The sequence below is a fragment of the Phoca vitulina genome, unplaced genomic scaffold (assembly GCF_004348235.1).
Source record: "Phoca vitulina isolate PV1807 unplaced genomic scaffold, GSC_HSeal_1.0 scaffold11, whole genome shotgun sequence".
Classification (NCBI taxonomy): domain Eukaryota; kingdom Metazoa; phylum Chordata; class Mammalia; order Carnivora; family Phocidae; genus Phoca; species Phoca vitulina.
The window spans coordinates 22090345-22106756 of record NW_022589714.1 but is presented as its reverse complement, the minus strand read 5'-3'; positions in this window follow the sequence as shown (position 1 = coordinate 22106756).

Below are 16412 nucleotides of genomic sequence, written 5' to 3'. Positions count from 1 at the left end.
GACTAAAAATATGTACCACAGGAAGGCAATGCTAGTCAGTGATTTGGTCATATTAACAGCTGAAGTTTGAAGACTCAGTAAGGCTTTAATGATTCATACTGATTAAGACCACTCTCTGAGCTGAACAATATGGATGGATTTTTGGTTTAAATGTATGTTGGTTTACTTAGTGTTTTTTTTTTTCGAGTATGCAATATGCATTCCATGAAATTTGGTAAATTTACTTTTAACTCTATCCATGACAATTGTAGCATAGCAAGAATCCTGTGAGGACATATGGAAAATTCACATTCTTGAGTTATAATAGAGCAGAATAGAGGAGGTTCTACTTAGACTCCATCCCAGGGACATAATTCCATTATACATTGTTCTTCCCTCTAAAGAGGACTTAAAATAAAAACCTGAGCATCAGTGTTTTAACAAGATACCAGTTTGTTTTTCCCACATAATTTAAGCAAAGAGACGTAAACATTCGCCTATATTAGGTTATTTCATATTCTGTTTGACTCACTACTCATTCAGTTTTATATTTATAGACAAACTCTGATGTGAAAACACATTGATTTATTAATGTGGTAATTATTTATCACTTCCTAAGGAAATATGATTTCCATAAGATGCTATATAACATCTCTGTGGACTGAGAGTTTTCAGTCTAAATACTACATTTTTATTTATTTACATTCTTTAATAATTTGTTTCACTTGTTTAAAGCTGTGAATAGACCAAAAATATTTGTTACCTGTGGTTCTTTAAAAATTGCAAAATGGCATATTTAATTTGTGCTAACAAGAAAAGGACAATTTTCTGGCTGTCAAATAATGAATATGGCATATAAATTCAGTGAGGTAATGTAGGGGTAATATTAAAAGAAGAAATTTAAGGGCGCCTGGGTGGCTCAGTCGTTAAGTGTCTGCCTTCAGCTCAGGTCATGATCCCAGGGTCCTGGGATCGAGTCCCACATCGGGCTCCCTGCTTGGCGGGAAGCCTGCTTCTCCCTCTCCCACTCCCCCTGCTTGTGTTCCTGCTCTCACTGTCTCTCTCTCTGTCAAATAAATAAATAAAATCTTTAAAAAAAAAAAAAAAAGAAGAAGAAATTTAAGGGGTGCCTGGGTGGCTCAGTCAGTTAAGCGGCGGCCTTCGGCTCAGGTCATGATCCCAGGGTCCTGGAATTGAGCCCCACGTCGGGTTCCTTGCTCAGCCAGGAGGCTGCTTCTCCCCTGCCTGCCATTCCCCCTGCTTGTGCTTGCTTTATGTCTCTCTCTGTGTCAAATAAAATCTTAAAAAAAATTGAAAAAATTTTTTAATTATTTAAATTATTAATAATAAAACTCATTAGGTAAATACTAAAATATCTGAAGCACCTAATCCTAATATTCCACGATCTTTTCCCCATATAGACTTAAAACTAAAAAGAACTAAGCTTACATTAGAAGTATTTTTTTCTATTTAACAGTGATATTGTCTATATAGTTGAGACATTTTTGGAGCCATGACTTCATTTAAATGTTATAGACAACTTGTGAACAATAAAACATTAGCCAATAGATTGGTGAATTTGCCTTTTTTTTTTTTTTTTTCTGATAAGGTCTTTACATGATTTGAATTAGCATAAAATGAGTAACCATAAGAACTTTACCACATGAAAAAATGAATTTCAGATTTTTATTTTCTCTCCCGAACATTGATGTTCTCCACTGCTACCTATGGTTCCTTTAATATTAGTTTTGTTCTTAAATAAGCTTACTTGTGAAGATAGGAAATTGTGGAATTTTTTCTTCTAATAAGTTTTATAGGATCGAATGTCTTGATTGAATAGTCCTGTGTCTTTCATGTGATGATATAAATGGTAGAGAAAGGTAGATCAATCATGTTCTTTTATGAAATTGATACTGTCCAGAGGTTATAGCTTTTTTTTTTTTTTTAATTTTATTTATTTATTTGACAGTGAGATAGAGAGCACAAGTAGGCAGAGAGGCAGGCAGAGGGAGAGGGAGAAGCAGGCTCTCCGCTGAACAGGGAGCCTGATGTGGGGCTCGATCCCAGGACCCTGGGATCATGACCTGAGCCGAAGGCAGCCGTTTAACCGACTGAGCCACCCAGGCGCCCCAGAGGTTATAGCTTTACTGAAGCTTTTGGTGCCGTGTTAAAAGTGAAACTTAACTGTAAGACTAAGAATGTTGTGGCTGATTACAGGACCACAGCATGTAACATCACTGGTGTAGCCTCTCTGATAATGCTAGAAAAGCAGGGTGGGGACAGCTGTCTGAGACTTCACAAGTTTGAATTGACATACATGCATTCTGACAGTACATTAAATTATGTGTTCTTTTGTATGGTTATGTTCTTACCTAAATTGCTAATTGTTAAATATGTCATATTTGAAGAGTTTTCTTCCCCTCCTGCTGTTTGATCACATTAAGAAGTCATTATTCTTTGTTTATGATCTCAATCTGTCGATGAAAGTGTCTACAGTGTCAAAAGCAAGATTATATGCAGGATTTTTTCAGAATAAGCAGAAAGAAACAAGTTAGTAAGCAAAAATATTTTATAATAATGAATAGTATATTTATTAATATAAAACAGAACCAAGTTACCATTCACACATTCAACAAACCTATATTGTTCATACTAAATTTTCATAGATGTTTGGTTGTGATAATGTAACCATAGTTATGTAAATCATAAACAACTGGGGGATGATTAATGAAGGATTATGGAAACTGCTTAAGCTATTTTTTTAACTATTCTATAAATCTAACAATAGATGAAAAAAATTTTAAGTAAAAACATTTGAGATTAAAATTCTTAGCATACCAATAATTATTTGCCTAGAGAACCCTAATATTTCTGAGAAATACCACAGAATGGTTTTGTGTGTATATATTAGTCTATATATATTAATATATATACTTATATATATATATACTTATATATTAATATATATATATTTATATATATATATATATGTATTAGTCCACTCAGGCTGCCATAACAAAATACTGCAGTACTACAGACTGGGTAGATTAAATAACAGACATTTATTTTCTCATAGTTCTGGAGGCTAGAATTCCATGGTCAAGGTGCCATCAAGTTTGGTTTCTGGTAAGGGCTCCTTTCCTGTCTTGTAGATCACCACTTTCTCACAATGTCTTCACCTGGCCTTTCCTTTGTGTGCATGCAGTAAAAGAGCCCCCTCTTTCTGATGTCTCTCTTTTTATAAGGACATAAATCCCACAGGGTTAGGGTCCCACCCTTATGACCATATTTAACCCGAATTGCCTCCATGAAGGCCCTATCCCAAAATACAGACACATTGACAGTCAGGGATTCAACACAAGGATTTTGAGTGAACACAATTCAGTCCATAATAACATACATACATGCATATATACATTCAGTGTGACTGTGAATTAGGTCACCAAACTGGTGAATACTTTAATCTCAGTTTAAACCTTTTCTGGTTGAGAAAGGGCTTTGGGACTTAACACTTCGCAAATTATTTAGGCAATATTTATCATGTATCCATTCCATTTTTGACATGCTGAATTGCCCATTAGCCACATGGCCTCTTCAATTTAAGATCAGTTCATTCTTGGCCACATCAGGGACACAGGAATTTAAGAAAAACAAGTTTTTGTTTTTATTTTTGTTTTTGTTTTTTTTTTGCTGTATTTCTTTCTGGAGCTCAGGCAAGTAATTGGTAGGAAAGTTTCTCTGGTTTTTACCCAGAAACAGAAAGCTGCATGAAAAAAAGAGGTCATAGAAAGGCTGAGTTCAGCAGACTTCTTGGACCAGCCTTTACAAAGGACAGCAGAATAAAAAAAACTAAAAATAAATAAATTAACTAAATAATAAATAAAAATCTAGATTTAAAGGTGTCTCTTCTGCTTTATTCACAATGAAAGAAAAAAGAATCATTTCAGTAACTAAGGAGTCATTCTCTTGATTTACAATATCCTAACCCACATATCCCCAAAATTATGCTTCAGAAGTAAATGTATATATCCGTTTTGGAAATAGAAAAGAGAAATGTGTATTCCTTTTGTTTAGTTTGCTCGACATAACACCATAGAATATTCAGATATATAGTATGAATCCTATATGTTTTATTTTCTCACTATTTTGTGTTTCATGTGCAGATAATGGTGTGTTAAAATCTTCAAATGCATTTGTGTACTTTGTATATATCTCTGAATTTCAAACACTTTCTGCTTAATATACTTTAATGCTCTGTTATTTGGCTCATAAAATTTTATGACTATGATATTTTCATTGTAGATGGTATTTTATATCAGTATACTATAACATTCTCTGTCCCATTGGATGCTTTTTTGCCTTATTTACACCTTGCCTTAAATTAGTATCCCAACCTCTAATTTTATCCATTTTCTTTATACATCTTTGTTCATTCTTGTATCCTTAAACTTTATCAATTTGTTTTGGAAACGCTTTTAGGGTACAGCAAATAGTTGATATTATTTTATTATTAGTCATTTTGACACTATATTTTTCTTTGCATTTAATTGGGGGTAAATCATTGGCATGTATTGTTATAACTGATGTGATTGGTATTGTTTATTTTGTTTTATATTATTTTTGTTCTGCTTGTATAGGTATTTAAGTGTTTTTTTTGTGACTCTTTTGCTTTTGCTTATGACTAAGTGATAAGTTACAAAGAAAATGGACATTCTGTTTTATTTCATAAGCTTTCTTTTCATTAGTATCTGCCTCATGTATTTTTTCATATATTTACTATTAACTTTTCTTATGCCCTGCCTTAGCAAAATTATACTTTCACATTTTCAAAATAATATCACAGTCTCTGCCATTTAACTAGAGAAAATAGTACATAAGCATTCCTTGTAACCACAAACTTATTTTATTTCTATCATTTTATGTGCTTCTATTTTCCTTGATTTTTCTATGCTTCATTTGTTCTACTTTATTTCCTTATTTTGGATCATGGGTGTTTTTCACCTTTTCCTTTTAGTAGTAGAAAAATTATTTTCTTTTTAATTTTTTAGTGAATACTTTTTTTTTTTAAAGATTTTATTTTTAAGGTATCTCTACACACAATGTGGAGCTCTAACTTACAACCCTGAGATCAAGAGTCACATACTCTACTGACTAAGCCCAGTCAGGCACCCTTAGTTTTTTTAATGAATACTCTTAAACTGTTGTTAAAAAGCCTAACTTAAAAAAACACAACAACTTAATATTAAAAAATACCACTTCCCTACTTCCTAAAAGTAGAAAAATCTTAGAGCGTGAATTCTGATTTCATATGAGTTTATACTAAGTGTGATCAACTTAAACTTATAACAAATTAGTTATAAATTTAAGCAATCAGTACTTTTGTGGATTAACCTATATTTTTACCACTTATTTCTGTCAACATTTCTCCTGAAATGACTTTTTTTTCTAAAGTTACGTCTGTTTTTTTCAGTGATAAACACTATCTTTTACTTGTCTAAAAAGAGTATTAAAATTGCCCATATGTTTAAATCATAGTTTAGCTGAGTACAAAGTTGTGGTTTGACAACTATTTATTTTCATAGTACTTTGATGGTAAAACTGTTTTTTCCTTACTCTTGAGAAAAGTTTTCATTTTACTGTGATTTCTACGTAGTAAATCGTTCCCCCATGACTGCTTGGTTTTTATATTCAAATACACTGTTGTTGTTGGTTTTTTTTTTTTTCAATAAAAGTGCAAAGTTATTACTCATAGGTCAAAATCAATATCACTTACGGGATTTTTAACTGTTCAGTTTACCTTTTGATGATTGTGGATACATTGTAATCGTGCCAATAAATATAGATAAGAGTTCCATCACTATTTTATTAACATTATGTTAAGTGAAAGAAGATAAACCAAAATCAATATATTATATAATTTTATTTATACAAAATTCTAAAACAATAGAAGCTTATCTGTGGACACAGGAATGAAAAAGTGGTAGTCTCTGTGAACTTTTGAATAAACTAGAGGAAGACACAGTGGATGTGTTTTGGATAATGGCAACACTCTAGTTCTGTGTGTGGCTTATACAATGTATGCAATTCTCAGAGGTCATTTAACTGAACACATAAAACCTGTGTAGTTTATTGTATTTAGATTATACTTCCTTACCATATTTACATTATACTCCCAAACAAATAAGAATATATGTGTGTGTGTATAAAATGTAAATGTGCATATACATATATATATATATATATATATATATATATATATATATATACAATGTAAAGCAAGCAACAGACTGGGACAACATATTTACAATATATTCATGGCAAATCTTGCATACAGACTATATAAGGAATACATAAAACCAATAATAAAATGAGAGAAATTCTATAAAATATAGACACAAGATTTGAATAGCTATTTCACAAAAGAAGATACACAAAAAAATTTTAAAAGGTGCTCAAAATCATTAATCATTTGATAAAGGCAAATTAAAACTACAATGAGATACCATTTCACACCCACTAGAATGGTCACAATTAGTCTTACAACACATAATACTGACTAGGAGGCAAATTTATTAGTCTGGAATTTATACTGGAATTTATATTCATTGCTGGTGGGACTATAAAATTGTACAATTTTGGAATACAATTTGGTACTTTATTTTAAAGTACAATATACATTTAATCTTTGTTCCAGAAATGACATTTCTACATATTTTCCAAGAAAAGTAAAAATTTATGTTAAACAAATGTTTATGGTAGTTTTACTTATAATTACTTCAGGCTGAAAACCATCCAAATGTCCATCGACAAAGTAATGGATAAATAAGTTGATGACTAAAATCATGTAAGTGGTTGCATATTGACAGAGGTTGGGAGGGGTTGACTGGAAAGAAACACAAGACAACATTTTTGGGTGATAGAAAAGTCTTTTATTTGGGTTGGTATTTGCAAGGCTTATGAATGTATCAAAACTCAACCAATTTTACTCTCAAAATATTTATATTTAATTTTTTATTCATTTGAAAATAATTGAAAGATGATATTTTATATTTTTTGAGTCTATTTATTGCAACTTTATCACACAGTAATAAATGTCATTTTGTTGTTGTTGTTGTTAATACATTATTTAGTCTCTGATGGAGCTATTTTTTTTTATTTTAATTCCAGTATAGTTAACATATAGTGTTATATTAGCTTCAGGTGTTCAATATAGTGATTCAACAATTCTGTACATTACTCATTGCTCATCAAGACAAGCGTCCTCTTAATCCTCTTCACCTGTTTCACACATCCACCCACCCACCGTCATCTGGTAACAATCAGTTTGTTCTCTATAGTTAAGAGTCTGGTTTTTGGGTTGTCTCTTTTTTTTCCTTTTTTCATTTGCTTTGCTTCTTGAATTCCACATATGAATGAAATTATATGGCATTTGTCTTTCTCTGACTGATATATTTTGCTTAGCATTATATTCTCTAGATCCATCCATGCTGTTGCAAATGGCAAGATATCACTCTTTTTTATGGCTGAGTAATAGTCCATCACATATCTGTCCCACTTCTTTTTTTTCCATTCATCTATTGATGGACACTTGGGCTGCTTCCATAATTCGACTATTGTAAATAAGGCTACAATAAATACAGAGTTGCATATATCCCTTTGAATTAGTGTTTTTGCATTCTTTGGATAAATACCTAGTAGTGCAATTTATGGATCATAGGATAGTTCTATTTTTAACTTTTTGAGGAACCTCCATACTGTTTTCCACAGTGGCTACACCAGTTGGCATTCCCACCAGCAGTACCCAGTGTTCCTTTTTCTCCACATCCTTGTCAACACGTGTTGTTTCTTGTGTTTTTGATTTTAGCCATTCTGACAGGTGTGAGGTGATATCTCCTTGTGGTTTTGATTTCATTTCCCTGACGATGAGTGATGTTGAACATATTTTGTGTCTGTTGGCTATCTGTATGTCTTCTTTGGAGAAATGTCTGTTTATGTCTTCTGGCCATTTTTAATTATTTGTATTATTTGTGTGTGTGTGTTGAGTTCTATAAGTTCTTTATATATTTTGGATACTAATCCTTTATCAGATATGTCATTTGCAAATATTTTCTCCCATTCAGTAGGTCTTTTAGTTTTAGTTATGTTGGTTGTTTCCTTTGCATACAGAAGCTTTTTATTTTGATATAGTCCTAATAGGTTTTTTGTTTTGTTTTTGTTGTCTTTGCTTTTATTTCCCTTACCTCAGAAGACATATCTAAAAGGAAGTTGCTATTACCAATGTCAGAGAAATTATTGCCTGTGCTCTCTTATAGGACTTTTATGGTTTGAGGTCTCACATTTAGGTCCTTAATCCATTTTGAATTTATTTTTGTATTTTTTTTAACCTGATTTAGGACATTTAGACACTTATATAAGATTCTACTACACATAAAACCTTTTGAATTAGTGTTTTTGTATTCTTTGAGTAAATAGCCAGTAGTGAAATTACTAGATCACATGGTAATTCTATTTTTAATTTTTTGAGGAAACTCCATACTGTCTTCCATAGTGGCTGTACCACTTTGCATTCCCATCTGGTGAAATTATTTTGATGAAAGTAGTAGGAATATTTGTAGTAAAACAATACACAGTAATAAGCATAACCATTTGCTATTAGCTTATTCACATTAACTACTTAATAACCTTTACATACTTGAATATATTTGTATACTTATACATGAACAGCTAAATTCAACAATTTATTTTACAGATATTTCACTTTGGAGATATCATTTTCTATGATAATGTTTAAGTTAATTATACTAATCTAGTAGTCTAGATGATATATTTTGTTTTTTTTCACCAATTTAAATAAAACGTATTTAAAAAGCATTTTGGGCATTCATTTCCAATAATACTGATTTGTGTTGTCTTCTAACAAGTTGTTTTCAGAATGACATAAAATAGAAATATCTAATAAAAATTATCTCCATTATAAAACAGTATAATACAATTGACACTTCAACATAATGAGATTAAAAATTTCAAAATGAAGATGTGTTGCTTTGTTAAGTTAAGCTAATGACTGTTGCCTTGGGAGTAATCATTGCTGCCTTCAAGGTATTTATCACCCAGTAGTTAGTTTTGTTTTGGCGTGGTTTGGTTTTTAAATCACCGAAAGTGTTAGATTGGTAAATTTTAGTGTCATTTGCAGAGTTGTGAGTTTGATTTTGAATTGTACTTTGAAATTGTAATCATCTGCTAAGTTTTTATTTCACTGACTCTGGAAAGGCTTAAGGATTTGCCAAGACCAGTTCTCAGACAACCCATTCTCATAGATCTATTCTATTCATAAATGATTTAAAGATTCCCAATTTATGTCTCAAATCAGCACTTCGTAGTTGGATTATTTGCCATTAAATAATCTTATATTAGATGATTTTTTTTTCTTTTCAAAGATTTAGTAAAAGAACATTCAGCACAAATCCATTTTATTTATTGTAATCTCCAGTAATGTCCCAACTAGGTAAGAATCTTCTTCTGAATATTTTTTGTTAGAAAACTAAGATAATATAAATGATTGATCTCACTGTTGATTAATGGGAACACTGCTAAGGAATACAAATATTGCTGATTAACTTATACATAAATAATATATAGTGTGATACATTAAATTACCCACAAAAATAAATAATAAATCTTAGTATTTAACAATATTATAAAAATATTACCCAATATTAATTTCAAGATATGTTAATAAAATGGACTTTTAACAAAATGAAGTCTATTGTTTGTCATTCTTTAACAATGAAGGAGATTGATTATAGATTACATGATCAACCCTTAGAGATGATCATTTGTCATTTTTTTAATTATAAAAAAATGGCCAACTCATTAGCATTCTTGGCACTGTGTTTGTTGCAATATTAAAGCAAACTCATAGGAGGTGATTTTGAAATTCTTCAACGATGAGGAAAACATTTTAGGATAAACAAAAGCCAAGCGTCAATATATAATGAAATAGGTATACTGTGCTGGGATTCAAAAGCAAAAATGGGTGAATTTTGGATACATATGTTAAAAATAGAGCATCAGCTACTTATGAGTCTCTATGTGTGTGTATATACCCTCAAAGCAGTATTGCATTTATTAGCCAAATTTACATAAAATTTAATTATCTTTTATAATGCTTCAAAAATATAAGAGCCAATTTGTTATCATGGCAGAGCAGGCCACTGATTTAATACAAGAATATATGTTAGAGTAACTTTTTAAATTATCACTAAATCCCATTTTCCAAGGCTAACCAGGATGCTTTAGGATGACCACAGAATGGAAGTAGACACCTTCAATGGTGAATTTGACAGTGGGTCAAATTTAGCTGGCTGCCCATGAAATCCACACTTAGAAGTTTAATGTGTGAATAGCCGCATTTCACATGAATGCACTCTCTGCTCCCTGCATTTATTTTCAAAGTTGAGGGAAAGAAAGAAAATGCCATGAGTACATTCTTTTTTTTTTTTTTAATCCTGCTTAACAGAAAAATACTGTAATAAATTTTTAAATGGGTTTAATGATTAACACCCCCCCCCCAATCTGTGTATACTTGAAGAAAAGCAGTGGTGTCTCTTATGTGGTAAAATATATTTCCTGAGCAAGTTTTTCAGAACAATATTGACATAGACTTACCAAATAATAAAATCTCCCAATTTGATGAAATTTCAGGTAGAAGAGGGAGTAGGATTCCCACATACTATATAATTATAAATAGGCAAAGGAAATCATAGTGTCAAAAATCATTTAGTTTTTTTTTTTAATTTTTTTTATTGTTATGTTAATCCCCATACATTACATCATTAGTTTTAGATATAGTGTTCCATGATTCATTGTTTGTGCATAACACCCAGTGCTCCATGCAGAACGTGCCCTCCTCAATACCCATCACCAGGCTAACCCATCCTCCCAACCCCCTCCCCTCTAGAACCCTCAGTTTGTTTTTCAGAGTCCATCGTCTCTCATGGTTCTTCTCCCCCTCCGATTTCCCCCCCTTCATTCTTCCCCTCCTGCTACATTCTTCTTCTTCTTTTTTTCTTTCTTAACATATATTGCATTATTTGTTTCAGAGGTACAGATCTGAGATTCAACAGTCTTGCACAATTCACAGCGCTTACCAGAACACATACCCTCCCCAGTGTCCATCACCCAGTCACCCCATCCCTCCCACCCCACCCCCCACTCCAGCAACCCTCAGTTTGTTTCCTGAGATTAAGAATTCCTCATATCAGTGAGGTCATATGATACATGTCTTTCTCTGTTTGACTTATTTTGCTCAGCATAATACCCTCCAGTTCCATCCACGTCGTTGCAAATGGCAAGATCTTATTCCTTTTGATGGCTGCATAATATTCCATTGTATATATATACCACATCTTCTTTATCCATTCATCTGTTGATGGACAAAAATCATTTAGTTTTTTTTTTTCTTTTTTCATGGTAGGAATAGAATAATTAAATCATTTTTGAAAATACCTTTTAGCATTGACAGTGTTTCTTTGCATGTCTGATACCAAATCAAAGACTTTTTAATCTTTTGAAGTATCCTGGCAATAGGAAAGAGGGTCAGATTTTTGGAATTTCACTTACTTTTAAACTTTCTCTGTTTTGTTTGAGCCATAGGAATTGTACAAATGTATAATCAGGATAGTTTGTTTTCTTTTTTTTTTTTCCAAATTATCCAGATGTACCTTTGGAACCTTATTATTTTTGCCAGAACAGCTCCTGATGCTAAAATATGAAATGAAACAAAAAATACAAACTGAAATGTTTATATTTTGAGTAGCTTTCAGTTGATAACAATGTCCTCTTTCTCATTGCACTCGGTCCCTGAGGAAGCAAGAAGTGCTAGTGAATGTTTTTTAAAGGAAAGAGGGTACAAAGTGCTGACCATTGTGGATGAAGGAAAGGGAATAAAGCTGCACTTCAAAATAAACCTAAAAATGTGATAAGGGAAAGAAAATGCTGAGTAAAGTCTATCAATAGTTTGGCATTTATGTTAGATGGTGATATAAGAAATCCTGCACTTAAAACATAGGGAAAGTAATTGGTCTTGGTGTAAGGATCCTAGAAATTATAACTTAGTTAAGAAATTTAGTTATTCCAAATGCTAGTTATTCCAGTTTTCTAAGTTATGAGACAATAAATGTATTCAAGCTCTATGAGCCAACCTTAGTGATATTCAATCACAAGTTATATACATGTTTAAAAATAATAGAATGATGATTTGAATTTTCAACATTTATTTTATGAGGCAAGACATATATAAAGATAGAGCATTTAAGTTGATCTTAGATTTTATTCTACATCAGTTACATCAAACTTGCATGGTATTCAAGTTATTGCCAGATAAAAGGTTTTCATATTTTAAAAGTTGTCTACCAACATTCACATTTTTGTTCTTTCCTTTAGCATTGACTATCTAAACTGTTTCAAATAGTATTCACCATCTCTACAAACTTAGCTGTTAGTAAATTTTCCTAACATTTGTTATTTGTGGGTGGAGGTGTCCTCTTTGTTAATTTGGGTTATGACCCCGAAGAGAAATGGCTGTAGTGCATTAGTCTTTCAGGGTGCTTCCCAGTTAATGAGAAGACAACTCCTCATAAATATTCCTGAGCTCCTCAATGGCTTCCAACCACTCAATATTCTCCCAATCTGATGAAACATAATGTTTCCCCCTAAATCTAATGGTGAACCTAAGGGTATTGGAATCAGGAGAAAAAAGGAGGGGTGCACGAATAACTGTGTTAGAGTTGTCTAATTAGTGATGGAAAAGTGGAGGTCACTGCTAAAGTGTACAATTTCAAAATAGTATTTAAAAAATATCATTGGTCATACCGCTGGATTTGCTAGAGCATCAAATCATTGCTCTGAAAATTGATTTTAAAAGGAGGTGGGTTACCAAACACCCTAGACTTCCCAAATGTAGTGTCTTTTAAGGTCCAAAAGTACTCATGAGAAAAACTTCCACTTTCCAAAATAATTATTTCTAAGAGATGTATAAAAGAGGTAAAATTCATATATCCTCATTTTCTACCCCCCCCAAATAAATAATCTAAGAAACAATCATTACTGTCTCCAAAAATCATTAGGTATAAAATTGATGTGGAATTTTGTCATGGATGAACTGAATCGGTAATATCAGAAAGCCACTGATCAATCTATTAAGAGTAAAGTAAGTAGACATTATGTGCCTCCAGATATGATGCTTTAGGAAGCACAGAATAACACCTAATTGAATCTGAATTAAATCTAAGCCTCTGGATCTGATGACCAGTTTATAGAAAATGCATAAAGCAGAGAAACAATTAAATAGCATAAGAATAAACTCAAACCATGTGTGGAAAATTCCAGAGGATAAATGATTGGATATCTTATCAGATAAGTAAAAATTGGACAGAAGAATAATAGTTATAGACTAAAGAGACTTAAGAAACAGATCCACCAAATGCTATGTGTGAATATTGTTGAAATACTGTTTTTTTTTTGAAATACTGATTTTTTTTAATTAACATATAATGTATTATTTGTTTCAGGGGTACAGGTCTGTGATTCATCAGTCTTACACAATTCACAGCGCTCACCATAGCACATGCCTTCCCCAATGTCCATCACCCAGCCACCCCATCCCTCTCACTCCCCTCCACTCCAGCAACCCTCAGTTTGTTTCCTGAGATTAAGAGTCTCTTATGGTTTGTCTCCCTCTCTGGTTTCATCTTGTTTCATGTTTCCCTCCCTTCCCTATGATCCTCTGCCTTGTTTCTCAAATTCCTCATATCAGTGAGATCATATGATACTTGTCTTTGTGGTATATATATATACAATGGAATATTATGCAGCCATCAAAAAACTGAAATCTTGCCATTTGCAATGATGTGGATGGAACTAGAGGGTATTATGCTAAGTGAAATAAGTCAAGAGAAATAAGTCCATGAAATACTGTATCTTAATATATTCCAGAAAAAATATTTTTAGGACTATCAAGGAAATTGGGAAACTATAGCTGATATTTCAGAAGTATTGCTAATGTTGTTTTTGTACTAACTGTACAGTGTTTATATAAAAAAATGAAATTCTTTGGTTGGGGTTGTATTTACTTTAAAATATTTTAGCCAAAAATAGGCAAAAGATAGGATGCGGGAAAAGGTATGGGGGAGAAGCAGAGAGACAGAGGGCTGGGGAAAGAGTTAGGGCAAGACAATATGTGAGAGGGGTGAGACAAGATTAGCAAAATAAGAACTCCTAAGGCTTGCTGAAGTGTACCTGAGAATTCATTATACTGTCCTGTCTGTTCTGTGCATATCTGAAAAATTTCCATTAAAAATATAGGTGTGATGTTCATACTTTAAAAACATTTCAAAAAATGTCAGAAATTAATTTATAATTGATTGAAGATAAGTATAAAGTAACATACCAGAACCGCAAAATAAAGATAAGTTGAAATGCATACGAAGGTGCCTCGATAGCAGTTTTATCATATTTTTGATAGTTTTGGTTATGATATGTAAGAAGAAGACTAGCTCTACTGGATTTTTTTTTTCCCTAGCAAATTAAATAAGTCTTTTGAATGACTTAGTTCTATGAATTCTTGTATGCAGATTCTTTTTTCCATAGACCTAGCTATAAACTTCCCAGGCTGATCAACCTGCACAGTATACCTAGAGAGAGTTGGTTGGGGCCTTTTCCTTGTCCCCCTTTGTTTATGGCATTGCTTCCAAGCAGCGGAGTTGAGACGTTGGAAATATATGGCCAGAGAGTCAGGGACTGAGGGACACAGGCTGATGGAGCAGCCATCTTCTCCATCACTTACTGTCACCATCACACAGAGAAAAGACATTATCTCAGTGGGCCTCATATTGGCCACTAAATCCCTGGGCTGGAAGTGACACAGTATATCTCATTAGTCAGATGCAAGTACATTAGGAAGTACAGTCCTACCAAGTACCCTGAACAGGGGAGAATCTGACTATTGGTAGCAATCATTTATGATCCTCACACCCAATCCCCACAACACACACAAGTATGTGTATAGATACCCATGTACATAAAGACTTTTCCATCGTGAACCATAATCCAAACGTCAGGATTTACATTGCTTTTGTATTCTCTGAGAATTATCTTTTTAACCAAGACTATCTTATGATTCTGAATAGAAGGTAATGTTACCTGATTTCAATTTTATATGACTGCATTAATCTTTCATTAGCATTAGCTAGCATCATATAAAATAAAATAATTTCATAAGAAAGTGAGTAACCATAACAATATTGTTTAAGGGTTTTTATTCACTTAAAAATCACTTAATAGCTACAGGTCAATATATTTTTCAAAAAAGTACCATTATGTGCCCTCAGATGGATGTTGAGATCAAATTCTGCAGGCTGTTACATTTTTTCCCCCCAAATATCCTATGTATCATTTCAGATCCGATATAACAAGGGCTTTGGTTAGTATGGATGATTATACCATTACAATTTAGTTCATTATTACCTGTCATTTACTCTGCATGAAAGGCCATGTCTCTATCGGCAGCCTGGATAACCTTAAATCAGCTTCAAGGGCTCTCCTGTTTGGGGTGCTTTAAATTTAAGGCTGCTCTTGTGTAAGAGTTGATACAGCTGACTTTTCTATGACTGTTTCAATGTGGATAACCCCATCATGATAAAATCTCTTTTAAGTCTAGGGATTTTTAATAGGCCTGGAATCACAGAAATTTATTGTCTACTTTAACAAAACTTAATTGGATATCTGGAAACCCCGGAAAAGAGAAAGAAAATGACAGATATATTTTCAATGTAAAACTCAGAAACTGAGACACATGGCATGTTTCTAAGCAAAGCAACACTTGCTTTGCAAGATTACAAATAATCTTTTGGGCCTGGACCTGTCTCTATTATGAATAAGTTATGATGTAAAGCAGTGGGAGAGACTGAAAAAGTTCAGAACACTTGTTTATCTCAGATTCTACCGCTTGATATCCATGTTACGTTATTCAAATTATTCTTTTCAGTTCTTCCTCAGTGGCCCTGGAAAAAGAAGCTTTTCTCACACAGAGATGCATTATGCAGCTCATCCTTCAAGAAAGAACACATTTCCCTAACTGCTAGACTTGCAGTTTGCAAACACACTTCATTTGCCCTTCAGCGACTGCCTCAACTGAAGAGAGATTCTTTCTTAGGGTTACCCTCCTGGAGGTGGCTCACATCCACAGACAGACAGAGGGAGGATAAAGGCTTCATCTTTTCAATTACATGCTGGTGGGAATGCCCCTGATGGGATATTTTAACTCAAGCTTTCCATAGGGTCAGCTGAGGTTGTCACCAGGGCTTGCACAAGAGTTGGCCCTCTCTCTCAATCCAGCTCCACTTCCCCATGCCCTAAATCAGTGCTGATGCCAA